General features: G+C 37.2%; 1 long non-coding RNA gene across 4 annotated transcripts in view; it reads left to right on the top strand.

Annotated features, from left to right (window-relative positions):
* The window catches only part of LOC141922274 (uncharacterized), a 44969-nt gene that overhangs the window by 14616 nt on the left and 16571 nt on the right, over positions 1-13782 (top strand). For all 4 annotated transcript variants that reach the window (XR_012622936.1, XR_012622933.1, XR_012622934.1 and 1 more), the window contains exon 2: positions 12942-13090. This is a non-coding gene — a long non-coding RNA (uncharacterized LOC141922274). The remainder of the gene's footprint in view (positions 1-12941; positions 13091-13782) is intronic.

Here is a 13782-nt window from a genome sequence, read left to right as displayed (position 1 = left end):
CTCTGCTGTTATTTTCTTTGCCTTGTAAACACCTGCAATGACCTGCAGTTGTAAAGCAGTGTTTGTTATTCATACTGTTTTCTGGGGCAAGTGGGAGACAAGAAGGGCCATAGGTCACCATAACCCTTTCAGATCAAGCAGTTTGGATTCTGTAATTCCCCAAACCTATCATCATTCCTGCTTTCTCAACAGGTAACAACATATCATAAAATGTCAGTATTTTTAGTGTCAAGAAATGAGTAAAAACAAATCCAGAGAATAAATTTCCTTCCTGTTTAATCTGAACAAATGTTCTGAATATTGTTCCTTTTCTGCTGGAATTGCTTTAATTTATTTTCCAGTTGACCTTAACAACAGTCCCTTAGGATGTGTGGGCAGATCCTTGCTGACTAGATTCTAATACCATCAGTGTTCAACAAGAACATGATGCAGAGAGGTTACTGCCAGGTTGTATTTTGCTATCCCTTTTTATTATACATCTGTGAGTGGAGGCATCCTGTTCCACATATTTAGTGACTGTTCTGAAAGCCCACAAATGCCTAAGAGAAGAAGCATCAAGAAAAATACCAAACTGCAATAATTCTGGAAAGATCAAACTTTGGATAGATATTTCAGGGAGGAATGAATTGAAAATGTTAATGCCTTCCTGCTGTATCTTCTTCCTACTTTCATATTGATGTATTTTTTATTATTATTAAGGACAGAGAGGTTCAACATAAAAAATAGGATTGTAACATGGAACTTTAAGCGTCTTTGCATGTGAGAGTTTTGTGAACATGTCAGTCTTTCAGCAACATGCCTTTTTTTTCTGTATGCCTAGTTTAGTTACATGCTAACTGTGGTGCCCATGCTAAAGCAGAAGTCTATTACTTGTGAAACAGCAGGTGTTGATATTTGGCAATTGCGTGGGGAAGTTTGAATAATTTGTAAAATCTCTCTAGTGGGTTACAGCAACTGTTAGGGGAGCAAGGGCACTTCTGAACAAAAATGCAAATATCTTATCATTTTTAATGGCAGCTAACAGAGATCTAGTTTCTTTTACCTTCAATGGTAAAAGCAACTTTAATTAAGCAGAGCAGTAAATTAGCTTCTGGCATTTTGCATCCTAGACAGCTGTAATGCTCAGAGCCACAGCAGTGACAGGGAAGAAAATACATGTGTGGTAAACTGCAGGGGGGGGAAAAAAGAGTCCTCTTGGTCCAAATCATTTATCCAAAAAAGATTTCATCAAGCTAATGTCAAACAGTGTTCAAAGAAAACGTACTTTCTTCTTCACTGAAAAAAACCTGGCTGGATTTTATTCTATTCCTGGCGTGTTTGCCGTATTTGTTGTGTACTCCATCATATCCAATGTTAAAATATGTTTATTTACATTATTTATAGAGTAAGTTAGAAAAGTAATTTCTTCTGCCATAAAAACTATAGTGTTGTACATTCTTGAAGGGAATTAATTTAAAAAGTGGTTAAATTATGTGAAATTTAAAAAAAAAAAAAACCTTTAAGGAGGAAAAATGCTTCCTATACAGTTGCATGAACTGCTAAATCTATTATACCCTGAGTTTGTTCATACTCTTTTGGAGAGGAATTTTTGCTTTAAATTGGTGGGACTATATTATGTAAATAGTGGTTTTGCGTTACTAGTTTTTTGTCTCAATTTGCTATTGGAAAATTAGAGACACCACTTCACACTAGTCTCTAATGGTAAAAACAGTAATGATTTCAGTACTGCGAATTGACTTCAGTTTCTAATTGATAGAGAATATGTCAAGAAGGGGAATGATTGCATGGATATCTTTGATAATTACCATATTGAAGAAGTCAATTATTGGGCCAGATTCAAATAAGCCTTTTTACGTTTGCCTTTCCTTCTGGTTCAGTGAAATTGCACACTGTTGCTTTTTGGTGGTTTATGTCTCTCTGTTTTATAAATTAGTTTGTGCAATCTGTCCCTGTGACCTCAGGAACAATTCTCCTTCTGTTTTTGTGAGGCATATGAGCACTGATGCTGAGACTGAAAAACTTACTAGAGCTGATAATTGATAATTTGGCCTGTAAATAAACATAAGCTGTGGATAACATTGAGTTGGATGGGTAATTTTTTTCTATCACAGCCGCACACACCACTATACAGTAGGAGAAAAGGGAAACTTGTCAGCTGTTCATGGATTAGAAGGGAAGAAAGGGGTTTTTTTCTGCTTGTAAGATTAGCAAATTGTTATGGATTTCTGTCACTGAGTGTGAGATGGAGACTGATGTGTTCATGTTGGTTCCTCTTGCAGCTCTGACTCCCTAACATCAAAACAAAGCTTTGAGAGCATATGTGTATGGGCGGGAGGAAGGGATGATGATGAAGATTACAAATTTTTTATGTACATCTAGAAAGGGAGAAAAAAAGATCATGTAAAGAACAAAGATGGAATGCACTTCTTGAGGCACTTAGCTCTGTCCCCTTCGCCACTCTCAGGTTTCCACACATACATTTATGTTCCTAAACATTTACCTCTCCCTCATCACAGTTAACAAAATGTTTTTTTAACGCACTGTGATAAACTTGAGATCTACAGTAAAAAAGAAAAGCATCAACTGTAATTTTTCACAAAATTAAAGCAGGAGAGATTAGACATTCAAACAGCAGTTCAGTGTCCTGCAAACATTACCTTTGAGGTGAAAAAGATGGCTAGGAAAGGCTTTTAAACACAAGCTTTCCTTTTTACTCCATGATCCACTTATATTCTCTGACATTTTCTCTCATCTGTAAAGAGCATAAATGCTCCCTAACTATTTTAAATTCCATTTTAAAAGTTCTGTCTATGGAGGCCTGGAAAACACCTTTCATATCTACAGAGTTACTACAAGGAAACTTCATATCAGTGTGACCATAGACCATTATGTCTCGTAACTGAAATAATTCATCTCTCATCTTAATGTACACTCCTGTCCCTACAATATTTGCAGACCTCCTCAGCTTCCCTTTCCAGTTTCATTTCTGCAGACAAAACAATACAGGTTCTTTTAATCTATATTTAAATTAAAAAAAATATTTCCAGTCATCTAATCATTGTATTAGTCCTGCTATGAAACCCATTCCAATTTAAATTCACATTTCTTAAATGAAAAGGGACCAGAAGTATATGCAATATTTGGAGGTTTTTCCAATTTGGAAACTGATTCTGAGCTAAAGATAATTTACCATTAGCTTTAAAACAATAAGGATCTTTGTTCTTCTTGTATTTGTTAAATTATAACATTATCTTTAATCCCTTTCCTGACATTTCATGTCATACAAAAAGGAATCACAAAAGCATTTGTTTCACAATCATCCTTTGTTTTTTTGTTTTGTTTGTTTGTTTTTTTCTCCTCACTGATAATTTTAACAAAAAAACCCTGGTGTTGACTTTGGTAAAAGACGTCATAGCAGTGACATCACCATCAGAGAGTATATTACAGTGATAAAAATAAATGTACTATGAGCATAAATATGTTATTTGTATTGTCTACTGTTAAATATTACAAGCAAGTTTGGAAATAAAGGTCAAGGTTTCCTATATCTATAAAATGTCATCAATATTACATATAAACATAGCTGAGAATATGTTACTGTAATAAAGTATATTTATTAACTAAATGCTATCCAAATAAAGAAATATTATATTAGTGGAATATTTATTTTTAAAAAATCTATAAAGCTGGTATATCAAGTGTCTGATACTGCTTGTGGATTTAAGTATGTTGCCTGTGGCCATTCTGCAGCTTTAGAGGAAAATACCCAGGGATTATAAAATTGACTGTATGATGCTGTGCCTTGATTGAGCAAAACTGAACAAGCAAGAATGGAACAGGAAAGGGCAGGGATTTGATCACAGTATGTTGAGTTTCTATTATACTTATTATTTTTCTTGCCAGTGTAAGAGGTAACAGGAAAAGAAAAGCCAATTTAAAGGCAATGTAATGGAAGCATAAGGTAACAATCTATTCATACACATTTCTGAAGGAAAAAGTAACACAAAACACAATGTAGTTACAACAACTGTTAGAGAAAATGACATAGTATATATGGAAGATAAGATGCACACTCCAGGCTTAGGCTTTGATCATGTTTCCTTTGAGATCAACAGTTCATTTGATGATACAGATACAAGTAGAAATGGGAGAGAGAGATAAAATATTTTCAGCTGTGAAGTATTTGCTAGTCATGACGGCACATTTCTTATTGCTACTGACAGGAATGCTATTAACGATATTGCTAACACTTTCCTTTTATTCCCCTGTCAAATACTGAACCTGCCTGTTTGAGAATTTCATTTGATCATTGTTGTTTGATGCCCTTAGTCCTAGATTATCTGGTTATATCAATTAATGTGAAAAAAATCCAAACTGTTATTCAGAAAAGTACACCTCTGAATATCCAGAGAGAGAGATTGGTCAGGGGGGCGGGGGCAAAGGGAAGACAATTTACTTTTCTATAGAGGGTCGCTAAAAGACCATTTAGGTTATAGTGCTATTTTGAGTAACACATAAGTGGGGCTCAATTAATCATAGGCTTTGTGTTGACCTATTGTGCTGAGGTGAATTTTACCCAGGCAGTGGAGCTCTTCTATAGAAAGAATCAAGAGCAGCATCATAGTTTAATATTAAGGAACCAAATTCAGGTGTGGTACATTCAGTGGATCTTCAGTTCCCCAGTAGAATTCCAGTGGCTAAAATACCACATTTGAATTCAGTCCAAAGCATTTGAACTGCAGTCTTTCTGGTGTCACATCCTTCATGCAATTTCCTGGTGGTGTTGTGTTTCATCTTCAGTCAGTTGTGTAAAAAAAAAATATCCAGGAGTGCTAATTAGCTGAAGGTAATGGCAACAGAATGTGTCACTAACTGTTGAAATATCACCTGAAAATTTAAAAAAATATTTAATAAATCATCACACTTCATCAAATCAAATCAGTCACTATAATAAACCATTGACAGTGCAGTGCACTGATGTATAGAAAATACTGAGCACAAAATACCACCAGTGATTAACTACCTATCATTGTACCACAAACCATAATTCACCTTCCTGAGAAAGCAGTTATGATAGAACATAATATAATAAAGTCTTTCAGCAGGTGCCATCATAATGAGGAAAACCGACTCAATGGAGTCTCTGCATCCAGTGAAACTTCTATCTCTTCTAAAGACAACAGCTTCTTATGCAAACTGCAGCCCTTTAAATGAAGTTTCCCTTCATTTTTGAGGACTATGCCTGTTGAAACCCAAATTATGCGCAAAGCTTGTAACAGCAGTAGAATTTGTTCTGTGTTTCTCTTGCAAATATTAAGATACTTTGGCTTCTAACATCATGGGTTTTTTCCCTAGTTTGATAAATCTCTTCTTCAGTATTTCTAATTATCAGAATCAAATGCTGGGCACGCTCCATTCAACATTTGTTTCATCTATTTGTTATGCTGTTATATGCTTTTTTTCATGTACATCATAAAAAAGTAATTTTGGGAAATGGTTTCATTAATAATTGTAATCATAATGCTGTAACTTTAATTTCTTCAGAATGGAATGAAGAGCTGCTATATTACTTTTTAATTTACAAGCTGGAAATCTAGGGAGCACAAGGAGGTAAAACATTTTTTATAACTTAAAATGGGCTCTGGATGTTTATGAATACAATAGTAATAGTAAGGAAAGGATTAATAAATCAGGTGAGGCACAATATAATTAACTTTAAATTTAATCTGAGGATGGTAAAAATATATGCAACATGTCTAAGGATGCAGTCTTGCCAGCTGTTTCTACTGTGTCAGCATAGATTTTGTGAACAGCATAGCAGAACTAGGTGTCACACACATTCATTAACAGCAAGACAGAACAAAAGTGGCTAACGTACAGTGCTGGTTTTTGTGCCATCTGTGAAACAGTCAGTGACACCTGGCACTCTGCCTCATATACAACAGGAAGGTACAGAGTAGGTCACATTTGCAGTAGGAGACCTAAGGGTTCACATGAAATTTGCCTCTCCTGTGGTCCTGGAATCTTAAGGCCGACAAGGTAAGTCTGTGGTTTGTTTGGCCCTTTCCATTTTACCCTGATTTCATGTCTAGGGATTTACTACAAAAAAGAGCTGTCAGTAATACAGTTGGGAGCATTTTTATCAGCTCTGAACAACCTGAATTGGTTGAGTTCAGTGCAGTGATTCATTGAAAAACAAAATGCAGATCAGGCAGTGCTCACCAGCTGTCTGTGGAAATATTTTCATGAGATCTAAATAAGATTTGTAGCAGTTTTGAATCTCATACAGAGACATGCAATGACATGGGCAACTTCCAGCTGTGATATTATTTCTCAGTGATTTGCTCAGCAGTTCCTGGAGGAACGAAGTGTAAACCAACAGTGCTGTCATGCAGCTGTCACTATGGTCAGTGGTCCCCTTGTATGTGACTACCAGACACTATCAAGGCTTGGGTGCACCCAGTATTTGCTGTTTTGCAAGCCAGCACAGAGAATGTTGGAATATAGTTAAATAAGTGGCTGGTTTACGAGAGCAATGGGAGAGGCTGCTAAGCATTGAACCCTCCAGCTAAGAGAATAGTTTAGGAGTGAAAATTAACATGGCATGTCTTGGGTTATTTTAATGTATAAAGAACTGTAATGACAATCTTCACTCTGTGCTGGGCCTTGATGAAACTTAAAGCTTTTGAATCTTCTTCACTGGATTTATACTGTTTTGTTTAGTTTTGGTTTGTATCTGATAAAAAACTGGCTGGACGGCCGGGCCCAAAGAGTTGTGGTGAACGGAGTTAAATGCAGTTGGTGGCCGGTCATGAGTGGTGTCCCCCAGGGCTCAGTTTTGGGGCTGCTCCTGTTTAACATCTTTATTGATGATCTAGACGAGGGGATCGAGTGCACCCCCAGCAAGTTTCCAGATGACACCAAGTTGGGTGGGAGTGTTGATCTGCTCGAGGGTAGGGAGGCTCTGCAGAGAGACCTGGACAGGCTGGAGCGATGGGCTAAGGCCAACTGTATGAGTTTCAATAAGGCCAAATGCCGGGTGCTGCACTTGGGCCACAACAACCCCCAGCAGCGCTACAGGCTTGGGGAGGAGTGGCTGGAGACCTGCCAGTCAGAGAGGGACCTGGCGGTGTTGATTGACAGCCGGCTGAACAAGAGCCAGCAGTGTGCCCAGGTGGCCAAGAAGGCCAATGGTATCCTGGCTTACATCAGAAATAGCGTGGCCAGCAGGGACAGGGAAGTGATCTTACCCCTGTACTCAGCACTGGAGAGGCCGCACCTCAATGACTGTGTTCAGTTTTGGGCCCCTCACTACAAAAAGGACATTGAATTACTCGATGTGTCCAGAGAAGGGCAACGAAGCTGGTGAAGGTTCTGGAGCTCATGTCTTATGAGGAGCGGCTGAGGGAACTGGGGTTGTTTAGTCTGGAGAAGAGGAGGCTGAGGGGAGACCTCATCGCCCTCTACAACTACCTGAAAGGAGGTTGCAGAGAACTGGGGATGAGTCTCTTTAACCAAGTAACAAGCAATAGGACAAGAGGGAATGGCCTCAAGTTGCTCCAGGGAAGGTTTAGACTGGATATTAGGAAGTATTTCTTTACAGAACGGGTTGTGAGGCGTTGGAATGGGCTGCCCAGGGAGGTGGTGGATTCCCCATCCCTGGAGGTGTTTAAGAGTAGGGTCGACATAGCGCTGAGCGATATGGTGTAGTTGGGAACTGTTAATGTTGGGTTGATGGTTGGATTGGATGATCTTCAAGGTCTTTTCCAACCTAGACGATTCTATGATTCTGTGATAATTATCTTAAATAATGATTAGTCTGAGAGGTTATTTTGGCATTTTGATTAGGTGCCATCTACTATGATATTTATGTGCAATTTTGTGGTTTGGTGTAGTGAGTGTCCTCACATCCAATAATGACTGAAATTAATTTCTACTGCTTTTGCAGGAATTATATTTCTGTAAATATTCCTAGAAATCTGCCCATGACAATTTCTCAACATAAGAGAAATGTTTCTCCTCACCTTTGTACACTCTTCCTGTATTTTTCATCCATTCAGACTTTCAAAAGCACATGCTTTTGGTCCTAAAGTTCAATTGAAGAAAAGGCATGGCTAGTGTGAGGTATTGTCTACCCTCAATAACTTAAAAATTGTCACTCTTCCACCTTGACAGCACTGATTTACTGATTAATGGGCCATCATCTTGCCTTTGTATAAAGCAATTGCTCTTGGCTCCTGCTGAATTACCAAAGGAGCTGTAAAACAAATTGCTGTATGCTGCACAAGTTTCCATCACTCAGAACTCTGTGAGAGCCACTGAATTGTATTAGGGTAGCAGCTTTTGGCTCCTGATGAGTTCCTGAGGCAGATGACCTATTGTTCCCAATAAGGACAGTTTGGTAGCTTGGGACTATACAAATCAGTAGCCTCCATTGGACTGATTTGTGCCTCACTAAAATACTGTGCTCACACTTCTTTCAGCTTTGATTTCTGCTATGGGAGACCCACTGAGCAGTCAGGTTAAAAGTATTCACATAACCCTTACGCCCTCTTTGTATTTGCACTGAAACTCAAAGCAGATCTTAAGTAGTGCGTAGTTAATCAAGTGACTTAAATCTGGTGTTTGCATGCCTGGTGTCTGAGATGGATAAATTGCAAGTGTCTTGGAAATGGGGATGAAGGAATCCAATTCTTTTTGCTACTGGATGACTCCTTACAGCAGTGTGGAAACATGATGTTCTGGAGGTCTCATACCCTTTCCAAACCTTTCAATTAGACCTGTAGTGTTCATGCCACTTTGCCTCTTGAGAGTATATTTATTGTATGTGCAAACCATTAATTCATCACCTAAGTGTCCACAGAGTACAGTTGTTCTGTAGAGTTTGTTTCCAGTAGAATATTTTTTTGTTTTCCGTCCACTTTGTTATGCAGACAGCTTCTGATCATGCTTGCGCACCCCATCCGTCTATTCAAGTGCAGCTGCTTTTTGTGTAAATTTCTCCTCTGGTATTTTGTCATCTTAAATTTTAGAAGGTGTGGAGAATATAAAATGTTGCCTTTTACTCCTTTTGCAGCACTGACTGTGCCCAGTTCACCATTTTAATTCTTCTTATTTGTATCCCAAAGGTAATAGTATTATATTTTATAATTTATCTTGACAAATTCAATAGTGCTTGTGGCCCATATTCAAATCCATCTTTTCTTAAGCCTGGAGTTAAAAATGGTGATGCATCTTGCTGTTTACCTACCCCTGAAATTTGTATTTCACTCCTGCCAACAGTGTGTTTCTTTATATGTGCACATCTCGCAATTTGTCGTATAGCTTGTAAGGTCTTCAAGATATTATATGTCAACAAGTAAATCAATTGAAGAGAAATTTAATTAACTGAATAAGAACACATGTGTACATAGGGTAGCTTATTCCTCATTAAAGAAGAAAGTGTATGACCTTTGCAGCACTTAAGCCTCAAATAGCTGATAGGTAGGTGGGGTGGAAGGTTATATAACTATGAGGCTCTTGTCTAAGCTGTTTGGAGTTAGTTGTTATGCAAAAGTTTGTGTCACATATATGTCAGCTAAGGCTCAGTAGATATTTGTCATACACCAGAATATGTGATAGGTTCTAACAGAACTTCGTTGATTTAAATAATAGATTATATGTTTTTCCATGTTTAGATTTTGAAATTGTTTTGCATGGCTGTGAAGATTTGCAGAACTCCACTTCTAGGTCTATGTACCAAATTATCTTATACTCGCACTACTGCATAAAGACTCAGTTAAACAACAGTAATCAACAAGATTTTTTTTCCCAAACTAGTCCTCAGTGATTATTTGATTTTTGATTACTGACCTATGGTGATCTACATGCCTATGAGTGACCACAGGCCCCCAGTAAAATTGTTGGAGGACACAGTCCCATTCTCCGTGGACATTTTCTCCTTGAGTGTATGTTTGACATAACTGCCAGTAGGTTTGTGTCTTGCGGTGGCAACAGCAAACAGTGTTCACACTGGGCATTGACGATCATCATAAATTTTAAGAGATCAGCTTTTCTCAACAGCTCTACCCTTCTGGTTTCCTGTGTTTTCTTTAACTATACTCAGTCAGCACAGACCCTGAAGATTCCCCACAAATATAATAACTCCGGGCTATTTAGATAGAAATATAGCTTTTTAATCTTTCCTTTCTCAGTTTGTGCCCTCTGGAGAAGGCCAATGAAAAAGGTGCACCATCTACATCAACCTGTTTAGAAGATGTTGAAAGCAGATAGCCTTTTGTCTTTGTGATAGTGTATCCTTATTTTCTGCCTTAAACCTTCTTCTTTGAACTTACTTACCAAAGGGTCTGTCAGCTTCAGTTCTCTTGACTTCTTTCTTGTCCCGTGTTAGCCTCATGTTCAATAAGTAGGTCTTTCAGTTTTCATCCAGATTTGAAAGAGAATAATTTTAAAAGAAAAAAATCAAAAGGCAAACACACAAACTGTCAGGGGATTTAATGCCATTCTCAAAAGCTTCTGATTTTTAAGAAGTTCTCTAGCATTCAAGATGTTTTTTTCCAGCATGTTAATAAGGCCAACAAATACAGTGCTAGTAAAAATCTAAAAAAAATTCCAACCCTTGACTATTACAATCCTGTAGAATCATTTTAATTGCTACAAAACTCCATTTTTTTTCTCTTGAGTTTAAGAACTTACAGGAAGCTATCTCCAGTTAATTCGAAACTTTCTGATACAAACCTATCTTAAAACCTCCGATACAGACTTTGAGACAGATCTATTATATGTCTCTACCTCTTGTGCTCTGAATTTTGCCTTTTAAGTGTGCATGACTCAGCTCTGGCTTCAAGTGTGATAAAGAATGTTAAGAAAAAATCTCTAATCTGAATCCAGTCTAGGTTTGACTTAGAACAAGCATCTCATTTTTCACTCTGTAGCCATAGATTTAACTCTAACACATCTTACAATATCTCACTTGAGTATATCCCAGAAAATCTTTTTCCTAATTCTTCCTGAATCTTACACTAATTCTGGAAATTACTTGTCTATGGAGGACTTTATTTTTGACTCCCAATAGATCCACAGAAAATTGCTAGGGTTAGTTCTGGCAAGGACCAATACTTCTCCTGTCAGTTGAGTAACTATATTTATTTGCTGGGTTTGAGGACAAGGGTGCTTCATCTCACTCTGTTCCCCGACTGTACTTAACTGTGAACAAGAGGCAATAGAATATAACAAGCATTCTACATAAAACATTAATTTCAGTTGTTATATGTTAGGTAAAAAAGAGATATGTACTGTAGATTTTTGGTTAGGAAACAATATTTAAACAGCAGCTCTTCTAGTTGTAGCTCCAAAATTAAACCCATTTAGAGTGCACTTAGTTCAAATAGAAAATATCTTGTAGATGCAATTGTTCTTTTGCATGAAATCACATCCAAATTATTGTTTTTCTGGGTGTAAAGTACTTTATATAACTGCAGTTGTGTAATGAAGTGAAGATTAGTATACTGCACATATGAGACTTGTACTGTAATTGTAAAGAAAAATTACTTTCCTTGCATTCGGTCTAACATTTTCTAAGAGAGTCATTTGCATTTGTGAATTCAAGCCCAAAATGTGGAGGCTTTCACTTTTTGGAAAATGTGAACCTAAAACTCAAACAAGAAAATTAATTAAGGTGTGCTGTATTGAGGTTTATATCTGGACGGTCCAGAATCAAAAGTTCCAGGAAAATGAAGATCTTTTTTAACTGGAAGTACCAAAATTCTAAATTGAAAAGACAGAAAACAGGAGGTTGAAGAAAAATTTCAGTAGTAGCATTTCTAGGAAAGATGAATGTGTGGCATAGTTCAGAAATCCATACTAGGGGCCTAATCTGAATGTTAGATAGTTAAATTATTTTGCATGTTCTATTTAGCAGAAAAATCTTTTAAACTGGGATGGAGCTGTTTCTCTTACAGAATATTTATTCACTGATGAGTTAATCCTAGGGAACAGAATTGATAGTCTTCTCTCTTTTCCATTTTATATCAGTTCACCCATCATAAAATTGCACAATTCACCTGTCAGTCACAAGTAAATTCCATATGGGTGTTGATTGCTAATTATTCTAATTTAGTTTTTAGATGGGGAGATGAGAGAACAAGCAAGACAGTGAAGATAACAACTTTAAAATATACCCTTCATCATGCACAGTCATGTATTGATGTTTAACATCTGAATATCAATTTAAACATGAATTAAAAGATTAGATTAGATTAGGGACAGTCCAAGTGAAATAACATTAAACTGATGTAGGTCAGAGAATGCAACTCATCCTAAGGAGAAGAAAAGGCAGGAGAGCAGTTGGAATAGAAAAAATTGTAGACTATGGGAGGAAAGGTGTAGTTGTAGTTAATCTGCTAAAACTGTTTAGCATCAGACTAATTCCCCTCCCTAAGAAGTCAGCAGGAATTTTACTTCTGATTTCAGTGGGTATCATTAGCTGAAGTGTGTTAAGACCCCGACTCAGTCCAATATTACATCTTAAAGTAATTTGAACTCTCAGTGATAGGCCGATTATATTTTATACATAGCTTTTTGTTAAATTTTTGCCTTATTCTTTTAGAAGAGTGTCAAGGCAGTGGGAAAGTGGCCAGAAAAGTACTTGTAACATTAACTGATCAAGTTTAATAGGCTAGTTTAATGTGATGATTGGAAAATATGTAAAAATTTTGAAGGACAATAGCAGAGGTAGATAGTTATAGATTCTTTGGATTGCTGTAATATTGATCCTAAGATTTGTATAGGAAAGTTGAATAATATTCTAATGCTATCTTGTGTTATATGTTATGAAAGGCAGAAGCAGAAGCAAGTATTATGATGTATAATAACTCGTAACAGCCTCTTTTCTATTCTGTGCTTCATCCTCCTGCTCTAATTGGGTCTAAAAATTCATGAAGAGATGTGAATCCCTGAGCACACTGTTCCTTTGGGAGCCTTCTCTGCACCAGCTTCAAAGTACCCGCGTGACCTGGCACAACAGAGACAAAGGGCATCTGCTGGGTCCTAGTCCCACTTAGCAGGAGTGGATTACAACAGCTTCTTCATGGTGAGACAATCCCATCAGAAGATGGGATGAATAGAAATTAGTAGAGAGCTTCTGCTGTTGAATCTCAGAACGTTTCTTTCTGATATGTGAAAATGTGTCTTCAGGTTTTGGTTAATGAGAAAGTTGACAAACTCCTCCTATTTCTGAGCTCTTCTGCAGCTGTTCTCAAGTCTCTAGACTTCAGGGACACAGATATATTTGTCTTCACCTCCCGTGAATAGGTGATGGGGTAAATATTACCCTCTCTGTTTCAACACCAATAAAACATGATGTAGATGCTCCAGTTATTTGGTAATCAATCTTGGAAGCCCTGTCTCTAAATCACATATGCTGTCTGTATTCAGGCTGTAGCTTCCTTTCAGTACTTCTTATAATCTATAGGATAATTGCAATGGCTGTATCTAATTCAGACAGCATAACTGCCAGAAGGGATCTGAAAAAGTATGCCTGGGACTTTCATGGTCTTGCTTATTACCACCAAAACAAGAAGCTTTTTTCAGTATAATTGCTGGTAATGTTTAAAGATTTTGTTAATTTTCAGCTTAACTACAATTATGGCTTTCTCAGAGACAGAAAAAAAAAAAAAGTGATTTTAACATTCTATGAAATGTTAAGTGTAAAATTCTGATACAGTATTCATCAGCACCAAAGGCTCTTGCTCTGGATGAGAAGAATGATTCTTGAGTTTAGGT

The sequence above is a fragment of the Strix aluco genome, chromosome 4 (genome assembly GCF_031877795.1).
Source record: "Strix aluco isolate bStrAlu1 chromosome 4, bStrAlu1.hap1, whole genome shotgun sequence".
Taxonomy (NCBI): domain Eukaryota; kingdom Metazoa; phylum Chordata; class Aves; order Strigiformes; family Strigidae; genus Strix; species Strix aluco.
The sequence above is the reverse complement of the archived record's forward strand: the minus strand, read 5'-3'. Positions and strand labels throughout refer to the sequence as shown.